Source organism: Capricornis sumatraensis, chromosome 8 (assembly GCF_032405125.1).
Source record: "Capricornis sumatraensis isolate serow.1 chromosome 8, serow.2, whole genome shotgun sequence".
Classification (NCBI taxonomy): Eukaryota; Metazoa; Chordata; class Mammalia; order Artiodactyla; family Bovidae; genus Capricornis; species Capricornis sumatraensis.
The window spans coordinates 88,141,295-88,149,973 of record NC_091076.1 but is presented as its reverse complement, the minus strand read 5'-3'; the positions used below and the strand labels follow the sequence as shown (position 1 = coordinate 88,149,973).

Sequence of the window (8,679 nt, the reverse complement as noted above, 5' to 3'; positions counted from 1 at the left end):
CCTGAGAAAAATGTATGGGGGTCAAGAAGCAATAGTTAAAATAGGACATAGAATAGCTGAGTGGTTCGAAATTGGGAAAGGAGTATAACAAGGCTGCATATTGTCATTTTGCTTATTTAACTTATATGCAGAGTGTGCATGAGTGAATGTGTGCTTAATTGCTTCAGTCGTGTTCAATTCTGCAATTCTTTGTAGTCTGCCAGGCTCCTCTGTTGGAGAAAGCAATGGCAACCCACTCCAGTACTCTTACCTGGAAAATCCATGGACAGAGGAGCCTGGTAGGCTGCAGTCCATGGGGTCGCTAAGAGTCAGACATGATTGAGTGACTTCACTTTCACTTTTAACTTTCATGCATTGGAGAAGTAAATGGCAACCCACTCCAGTGTTCTTGCCTGGAGAATCCCAGGGACAGGGAAGCCTTGTGGGCTGCCATCTATGGGGTCACACAGAGTCAGACACGACTGAAGCAACTTAGCAGCAGCAGCAGCAGCAGGCTCCTCTGTCCATGGGATTCTCCAGGCAAGAATATTGGAGTGGGTTGCCATGCCCACTTTCAGGGGAACTTTCCAACTCATGGATTGAGCTCACATCTCCTGTACCTTCTGCATTGCAGGCGGATCCTTTGCCCACTGAGCCACCTGGGAAACCCCTATATGCAGAGTATATCGTGCAAAATGTCTGACTGGATGAATCACAAGCTGGAACTAAGATTGTCAGGGGAAATATCAATAACCTCAGATATGCAGATGATACCACCCTAATGGCAGAAAGTGAAGAAGAACCTAAGAGTCTCTTGATGAGGGAAAGAAGAGAGTAAAAAAGCTGGCTTGAAACTCAACACTAAGAAAAAACTAAGATCATGGCATCCAGTCCCATCACTTCATGGCAAAGTGGAAGCAGTGACAGATTTTATTTCCTTGGGCTCCAGAATTACTGCAGATGGTGACTGCCCCCATGAAATTAAAAGACACTCCTTGGAAGGAAAGCTATGACAAAAACCTTAACTGCATATTAAAAAGCAGAGATATAAATTTGCCAACAAAGGTCCATCAGTTCAGTTCAGTTCAGTCACTCAGTCATGTTTGACTCTTTGTGACCCCATGAATTGCAGCATGCCAGGCCTCCCTGTCCATCACCATCTCCCAGAGTTCACTCAAACTCATGTCCATTGAGTCGGGGATGCCATCCAGCCATCTCATCCTCTGTCATCCCCTTCTCCTTCTGCCCCCAATCCCTCCCAGCATCAGAGTCTTTTCCAATGAGTCAACTCTTCGCATGAGATGGCCAAAGTACTGGAGTTTCACCTTTAGCATCATTTCTTCCAAAGAAATCCCAGGGCTGATCTCCTTTAGAATGGACTGGTTGGATCTTCTTGCAGTCCAAGGGACTCTCAAGAGTCTTCTCCAACACCACAGTTCAAAAGCATCAATTCTTCAGCGCTCAGCTTTCTTCACAGTCCAACTCTCGCATCCATACATGACCACAGGAAAAACCATAGCCTTGACTAAACGGACCTTTGTTGGCAAAGTAATGTCTCTGCTTTTCAATATGCCATCTAGGTTGGTCATAACTTTTCTTCCAAGGAGTAAGCGTCTTTTAATTTCATGGCTGCAGTCACCATCTGCAGTGATTTTGGAGCCCAAAAAGATAGTCTGATACTGTTTCCATTGTTTCCCCATCTATTTCCCATGAGGTGATGGGACCAGATGCCATGATCTTCGTTTTCTGAATGTTGAGCTTTAAGCCAACTTTTTCACTCTCCTCTTTCACTTTTATCAAGAGGCTTTTTAGTTCCTCTTCACTTCTTATATATTTGGTATTTGCTGAATGAGTAGATACTAAGTGTGCTCACCACAAAACAAAAGCAAATAAAATTATGTGAGGTGATGGATGTATTAATTAACTTGATTGTGGTAATAATTTCATAATGTATATGTGTATTAAATCATTACATTGGCCTTAAAAAAAATCACACTGTACAACCTAAATACATACAAGTTTTGTCAATCATACATCAATAAAGCTGGGTGGAATGAAATAATATATGCCTACATTATTTGAGTATTGTAAAATATTACACACATGCTTTTTCATCATCATCACTTTTCTCCATTCTTGGTGATTTCCTCTGACCTCTCTAGTTCAGAGTGTTCAGCTAAATATAACACTTGCTAGTTCAATAGAAGTTTATGAGCCACTGTTCTAGGCACTATGAAAATAAAGACAAACAAAGTGGTCTTTGCCTTCAAGGTAATCAGAGGGCTATAATGCTCTAGACTAAAAGCCATAATAGAGGCTCCTGCAGAGAATACTCTAGGAAAACAGTTGTAAAATGTCCAGTTCAGGTGGAGTGGAGGAGGCGACAATGGGGCTGAGTATTAGAGGATGCATAGGCATTATCCAAACAGAAGAAGGTAGGAGGACATTCTAGGTAGAGATAAAGCATGCAAAGACATGAAGTTTAGTCAGAACAAAGGTATTTTGAATTCAAAAAGTCACTGTTTCATCAAAGGACATAAACGGAGTGAAAGGCAATCCACAGAATGGAAGAAAATATTTACAAATCTTATATCTGAGAAGGGGTTAATATCCAGAATGTATAAAGAACTCTTACAATTCAACAACAAAAAATAAACAACTCTATTACAAATAGGCAGAGGACTTGAATAGACATTTCTCTAAAGAAGATATACAAAGAGCCAATAAGCACATGAAAGGATGTCCAGCATCACTAATCATTAAGGAAAAGTAATTTAAACCACAATGAGAAGCCACATCACATCCATTAGAATAGCTACCATCAAAGAAAAAGAGAAAGAAAGAAAGAAAGAAAAGAAAAGAAGCATTGGTGAGGATGTAAAGAAATGAAAACCCTTGCGCATTGTTGGTAAGAAGTGAGCAGCTGCTGGGGAAAGCAGTATAAAGGTTCCCCTCAAAATTATATAAATTATCACACAACCCAGCAATTCCACTTCTGGGTATATACTCTAAAGAATTCAAATAAAGGCTTCAAAAGATACTTATGCACTCATGTTCACAGCAGCACTATTCAAAATAGTGTAAAGGCAGAAGTAACTCAAGTGTCCATCAACAGGTGAATAAATAAATATGATATAAACACACAATGGAATATAATTCAGCCTTAAAAAGGATGGAAAATCTATATTTCCCACACTACAACATGGATGAATTTTGAGGACATTATGCTAAGTGAAATAAGCCAGTCATAAAAATGACAAACATTGTATGATTTCACTTACATGAAGTATCCAGAGTAGTCAAATTCATAGAGGTAGACGATGGAACGGTGGTTATCATGGGCTGGAGAAAAAGAGAATGAGGAGTGATTATTTAATGGATACAGAGTTTCAGTTTTTCAAGATGAAAAGAGTTCTAGAATTGTTTGCACCAAAGTGAATGCGCTTAACACTTGTGTTCTGTACACTTAAAAATTATTAAAATTGTAAATTTTATGTGATGTGTATTATACCACAATTTTTTGCAAAAGATATTTTGGGAAAGTTAAAGGAGTTTGTAAGGACTGGGTATTATTGCTAACTTTTTTAAGTGTGACAATTGTTTATATAGGACAATATTTTTTATTCTTAGGAAATGCATACTAAAAAATTTAAGGGAGAAGTGCAACCTATTTTGAAATTCATGGATGGAAAGATAGATGTATAAATAAAAAGTTATATAAAACCAACCTGATAAAATGATAACCCGTGGACTCAGGTAGATGTACAGTGTTCATTGTACTATTCTTTCAATATTTTCTCAATATTTGAAAATTTGTATAATAAAATTTTGGGGGAAAAAAATTTCTTAATTGCTTTATGAAGGTGGAAATAATGACCAAGTCATCACACATGCAGAAAACACTTAGATGTTTCAGTAGGAGTTAACTCTGGGTATGACTGCCCCAAAAAAGTCAACAAAACAAAAAATAATCACAAGCTGTATTAATAGAAATATAGTACTCATAGTGTGACTCTGGGCAAGTATTTATCCTCTACAAGTCTCAGTTTCATCAAGTACAAAATAGGAAAAGAATTAAATGATACACTGAGTGTTAAGAGCTTGAAACATAAGTGAATATGTTTCAACAAGTCTCCGTAAGTAGCTGTTAGGATTGCAAGAATAAGGAAAATGCGACAGTCCTAATGGACTTCTGTGCTGGTGGCGCTATGCTCTGCACCCGGTGTGGTCAAAGCATATTCCTCTGGTTTCTTGGGTGATATTGTCATGTCATATAATGAGCTGCTGAAGAATAACAGGGTTTCACCTGGAGTGGGAAAGACTGAGGTAGGGAAGGCATTATGACTGTCTTCTGAGAGCTAAAGGATTAAGCCCTAGGAGCAAAGGGAGAAAGTTCATTAAAACAAAGCTCATGTTAAATAAGGTTTGAAGAGAAAACTGACTGTGTCAGGAAGTTGTTAGCTCCCTGACTCTGGTGATGGGTGAGTTGCAATCAGAGGCTGGACAACCACTTGATGAAAACATTGTCATGAAAACGAGATTGGGCCAAATAATCTTCATGGTCCGTTCCAATTCAGGGAGTCTAAGACGCTCTTAAAACATCGCACCTGGAACTGAATGATGCCTTAGAGGTGAGATAGTGAGACAAATACCCTCCTTACTAAAGTTATTGTTACTTAAATCTTGAAGATCTCTATGTTATGTGAAGAAGAGAGAAAACTCAAAATTAAATATATTTGTTATATCTGTCTATTGTTAATATTACATCACCTATGCCAAATGTTCGATCTACTCATCTTTACTCTTGTATTCATTCACTTATCTTTTCAGTATTTCATATTTATTTACAAAATATGTCTCCCCCCCCAGGTATTAAGGATACAAAAATGAACAGACATAAGAACAAGAAATATATGCAACGTAAGGGCCCAATGGTGGAATTAAGAGACATGGGCAGAGCAGATAAGGACAGAGATTCACTCTGGCTATGGATGGTGGGAAGTCTTCCTTGAAATATTTGAGCTGCGTCTTGGAAGACGAATGAGGTTTTCCAGATGTAAAATGAGTAGAAAATCATTCAGGCAAATGGCAGAGCTTATTAGAAGTCAAAATAGAAAAGAATACCATGTTTTTGAGGGAAATGTCACCAGGTAAGACCTGGTAAGGTCTCAGGGATATATAAAAGGCCAAGAACATTAGGAATATGTATCGCAATTCTAAAAAGAAAGAGACTTAAACACCCAGCTTTCTCTTTCTTCTCATTTTTCGAGATCCCCTCATAAAACCCAGTATCTTTTCATTCTTTAAACTGGTGACCTCATATTTTCACAATGTAAGTTTTAAGAATTTTCTTGCCTCCCAGCTATCCTTATATTTTAAGAGAATTTGAAGCTGTAGGAATCTGGAATTAGTCTCTTCCTGGTAGTACATTTCAGATTATTAATTCCACAGAATACACCTCACTTCCTCCTTACTTCGTTTGGCTTGTCTTGGATTTCCCATCAGAACCCTCTCTGCAAGCTTGTTATGTGTGGAGCACTCTTAGATTCCTTTAATGTTGCCTCCAATTAATCGAAATTCCTTTTCCCTCCATTTCTTTAGCTAACAAGCAGTGCTGATGATGGGAAAGATGAAAGTGAGAGCTGAAGAGGCTCATGAAGCCTTAACTTGACCTATAAAAGAATTCCAGCATGATCCCTGCGAAAACCTGTATGCAGGTCAAGAAGCAACAGTTAGAACCGGACATGGAACAATGGACTGGTTCAAAATCAGGAAAGGACTATGTCAAGACTGTATATTGTCACCCTGCTTATTTAACTTACATGAGGAGTACATCAAGCAAAATGCCGGACTGGATGAAGCACAAGCTGGAATCAAGACTGCCGGGCAAAATATCAATAACCTCAGATATGCAGATGACACCACCCTTAAGGCAGAAAGCGAATAGGAACTAAAGAGCCTCTTGATGAAGGTGAAAGAGGAGAATGAAAAAGCTGGCTTAAAACTCAACATTCAGAAAACTAAGATCATGGCATGCAGTCCCATCACTTCATGGCAAATAGATGGGGAAACAGTGGAAACGGTGTCAGACTTTATTTTTGGGGGCTCCAAAATCACTGCAGATGGTGAGTGCAGCCATGAAATTAAAAGATGCTTCCTCCTTGGAAGAAAAGCTATGACCAATCTAGACAGCATGTTAAAAAACAGAGATATTACTTTGCTATTGATGCTTTTGAACTGTGGTGTTGGAGAAGACTCTTGACAGTCCCTTGGACTGCAGGGAGATCCAAGCAGTCCATCATAAAGGAGATCAGTCCTGAGTGTTCATTGGAGGGACTGATGTTGAAGCTGAAACTCCAATACTTTGGCCACCTGATGCGAACAGCTGACTCATGGAAAAGACCCTGATACTGGGAAAGATTGAAGGCAGGAGGAGAAGGGGACGACAGAGGATGAGATGGTTGGATGGCATCACCGACTTGATGGACATGCGTTTGGGTAAACTTCGGGAGTTGGTGATGGACAGGGAGGCCTGGCGTGCTGCGATTCATGGGGTCGCAAAGAGTTGGACACGACTGAGCGACTGAACTGAACTGAGTTTTAATAAAGAACTGCTGAGAGAAAGAACTGTAATTCCCCCATTACTACTATTTAATGATTTCAGCAAAAGTTGATACTCCCTTTGGTCTAGGGATTGAGAGTGACTGTCTGCAAAGAGGAAAATATGGTGTGCCTGCTCGCTGTCTCCGCCCACACCTCCGCTGCTGCTTTAGGGCCCAGCTTCGCTCCTCCTGCTGCTCCGCCTTCTTGCCTGTGAGCTGCCCGGCGGCCGCCAAGGCGAACGTGGCCGACAGGAAACTGTACATCCAGGGCGTCCCGCGTGGCCCCAGCGAGAACGAACTGAAGAAGGCATATATAAAGTTAGACAAAGAATACCATCCTGATAAGAGTCCAAATGCTGGTGACAAATTCAAAGAAATAAGTTTTTCATATGCTGCTGCTGCTGAGTCGCTTCAGTCGTGTCCGACTCTGTGCAACCCCATAGACGGCAGCCCACCAGGCTCCCCCGTCCCTGGGATTCTCCAGGCAAGAACACTGGAGTGGGTTGCCATTTCCTTCTCCAATGCATGAAAGGGAAAATTGAAAGTGAAGTCACTCAGTCATGTCTGACTCTTGGCGACCCCATGAATGGCAGCCCACCAGGCTCCTCCATCCGTGGGATTTTCCAGGCAAGCGTACTGGAGTGGGGTGCCATTGCCTTCTCCGGTTTTTCATATGAAGTACTATCAAATCCTGAGAAGCGGGAACTATATGACGGATATGGAGAACAAGGTCTTCGGGAAGGTAGTGGTTGGTGAAAGTGGTGGCATGGGTATTTTCTCTCACATTTTTGGTGGAGGCTTATTTGGCTTCATGGTCAATCAGAGCAGAAGTCGAAATGGCAGAAGAAGAGGAGGGGACATGATGCATCCGCTCGAAGTATTTTTAGAAGACCTGTGTAATGGCAAGACAACCAGACTACACCTCAGCAAGAACACACTCTGCAGTGGCGTGCAGTGGCCAAGGTGAGAGTGTGGAGCTAGCTATTCAGAAGGGTAGTGCTGGTCGGGGTCGAGGTGTACACATCATCAAACAGCTGGCCCCAGGAATGGAACAGCAGATGCAGTCTGTGTGTTCGGACTGTATTGGAGAAGGAGAGGTAATTAATGAAAAGGACCGTTGTAAAAAATGTGAAGGGAAGAAGGTGATTAAAGAAGTCAAGATTCTTGAAGTCCACATAGACAAAGGCCTAAAACATGGACAGAGAATTTACATTTACTGGGGAAGCAGAGCAGGCCCCAGAAGTGGACCCAGGAGACGTTGTTCTTTTGCTACAAGAAAAAGAACATGAGGTGTTCCAGAGAGATGGGAATGATTTGCACATGACATATAAGATAGGACTTGTTAAAGCTCTGTGTGGATTTCAGTTCACATTTAAGCACCTTGATGAACATCAGATTGTGGTAAAATAACCCCCTGGCAAAGTAATCAAACCAGGATGTGTTCTTATAGTTCAAGGTGAAGAAATGCCACAATATCATAATCCCTTTGAAAAAGGTGATCTTTACATAAAGTTTGATGTGCAGTTTCCTGAAAACAACTGGATCGACCTAGACAAGCTTTCTGAATTAGAAGATCTTCTATCATCTAGACCAGAAGTTCTAAGTATTATTGGAGACACAGAGAAGGTAGAGCTTCAAGAATTTGATAGCACTCAGGACTCAGGAGGTGGTCAGGGGCCTGACGCCTATAATGATAGCTCTGATGAAGAAAGCAGTAGCCATCACGGACCAGGAGTGCAATGTGCCCATCAGTAAACTCTGCAAACAAATTGCACGGGTGGATTTTCTTTCCACATTGGCCTGGTTTGTTTTCCGCAATCCAGCTGGAGCGTCTGGTCAACCCAGATGAACTGATGGACATCTGTTGGTCTATGTGTAACTTTTTAAATTGGTATAGTATCTACAGAGTATATAATTTAAACTAACCACAAAGCTTTACATCTTTATGTCGACTGTTCTATAGCAGAATAAAACACTTGAAACAAGACTCCCTTTCACACATGGGTTGTAAATTTCAGTCCTGATATCTGTGCTTGATTTTTATCAGTTTTGTGTAGATTTTGTGTTTCATATTTTAAATTCAAATCCCACTTTGTAA

At 40.7% G+C, this 8,679-nt stretch overlaps 1 pseudogene; it reads left to right on the top strand.

The window, feature by feature from the left end:
• Positions 1-2,365: 2,365 nt before the first annotated feature.
• LOC138083638 (dnaJ homolog subfamily A member 2 pseudogene) lies at positions 2,366-8,336 on the top strand (annotated as a pseudogene).
• The last annotated feature ends 343 nt before the right edge of the window (positions 8,337-8,679 follow it).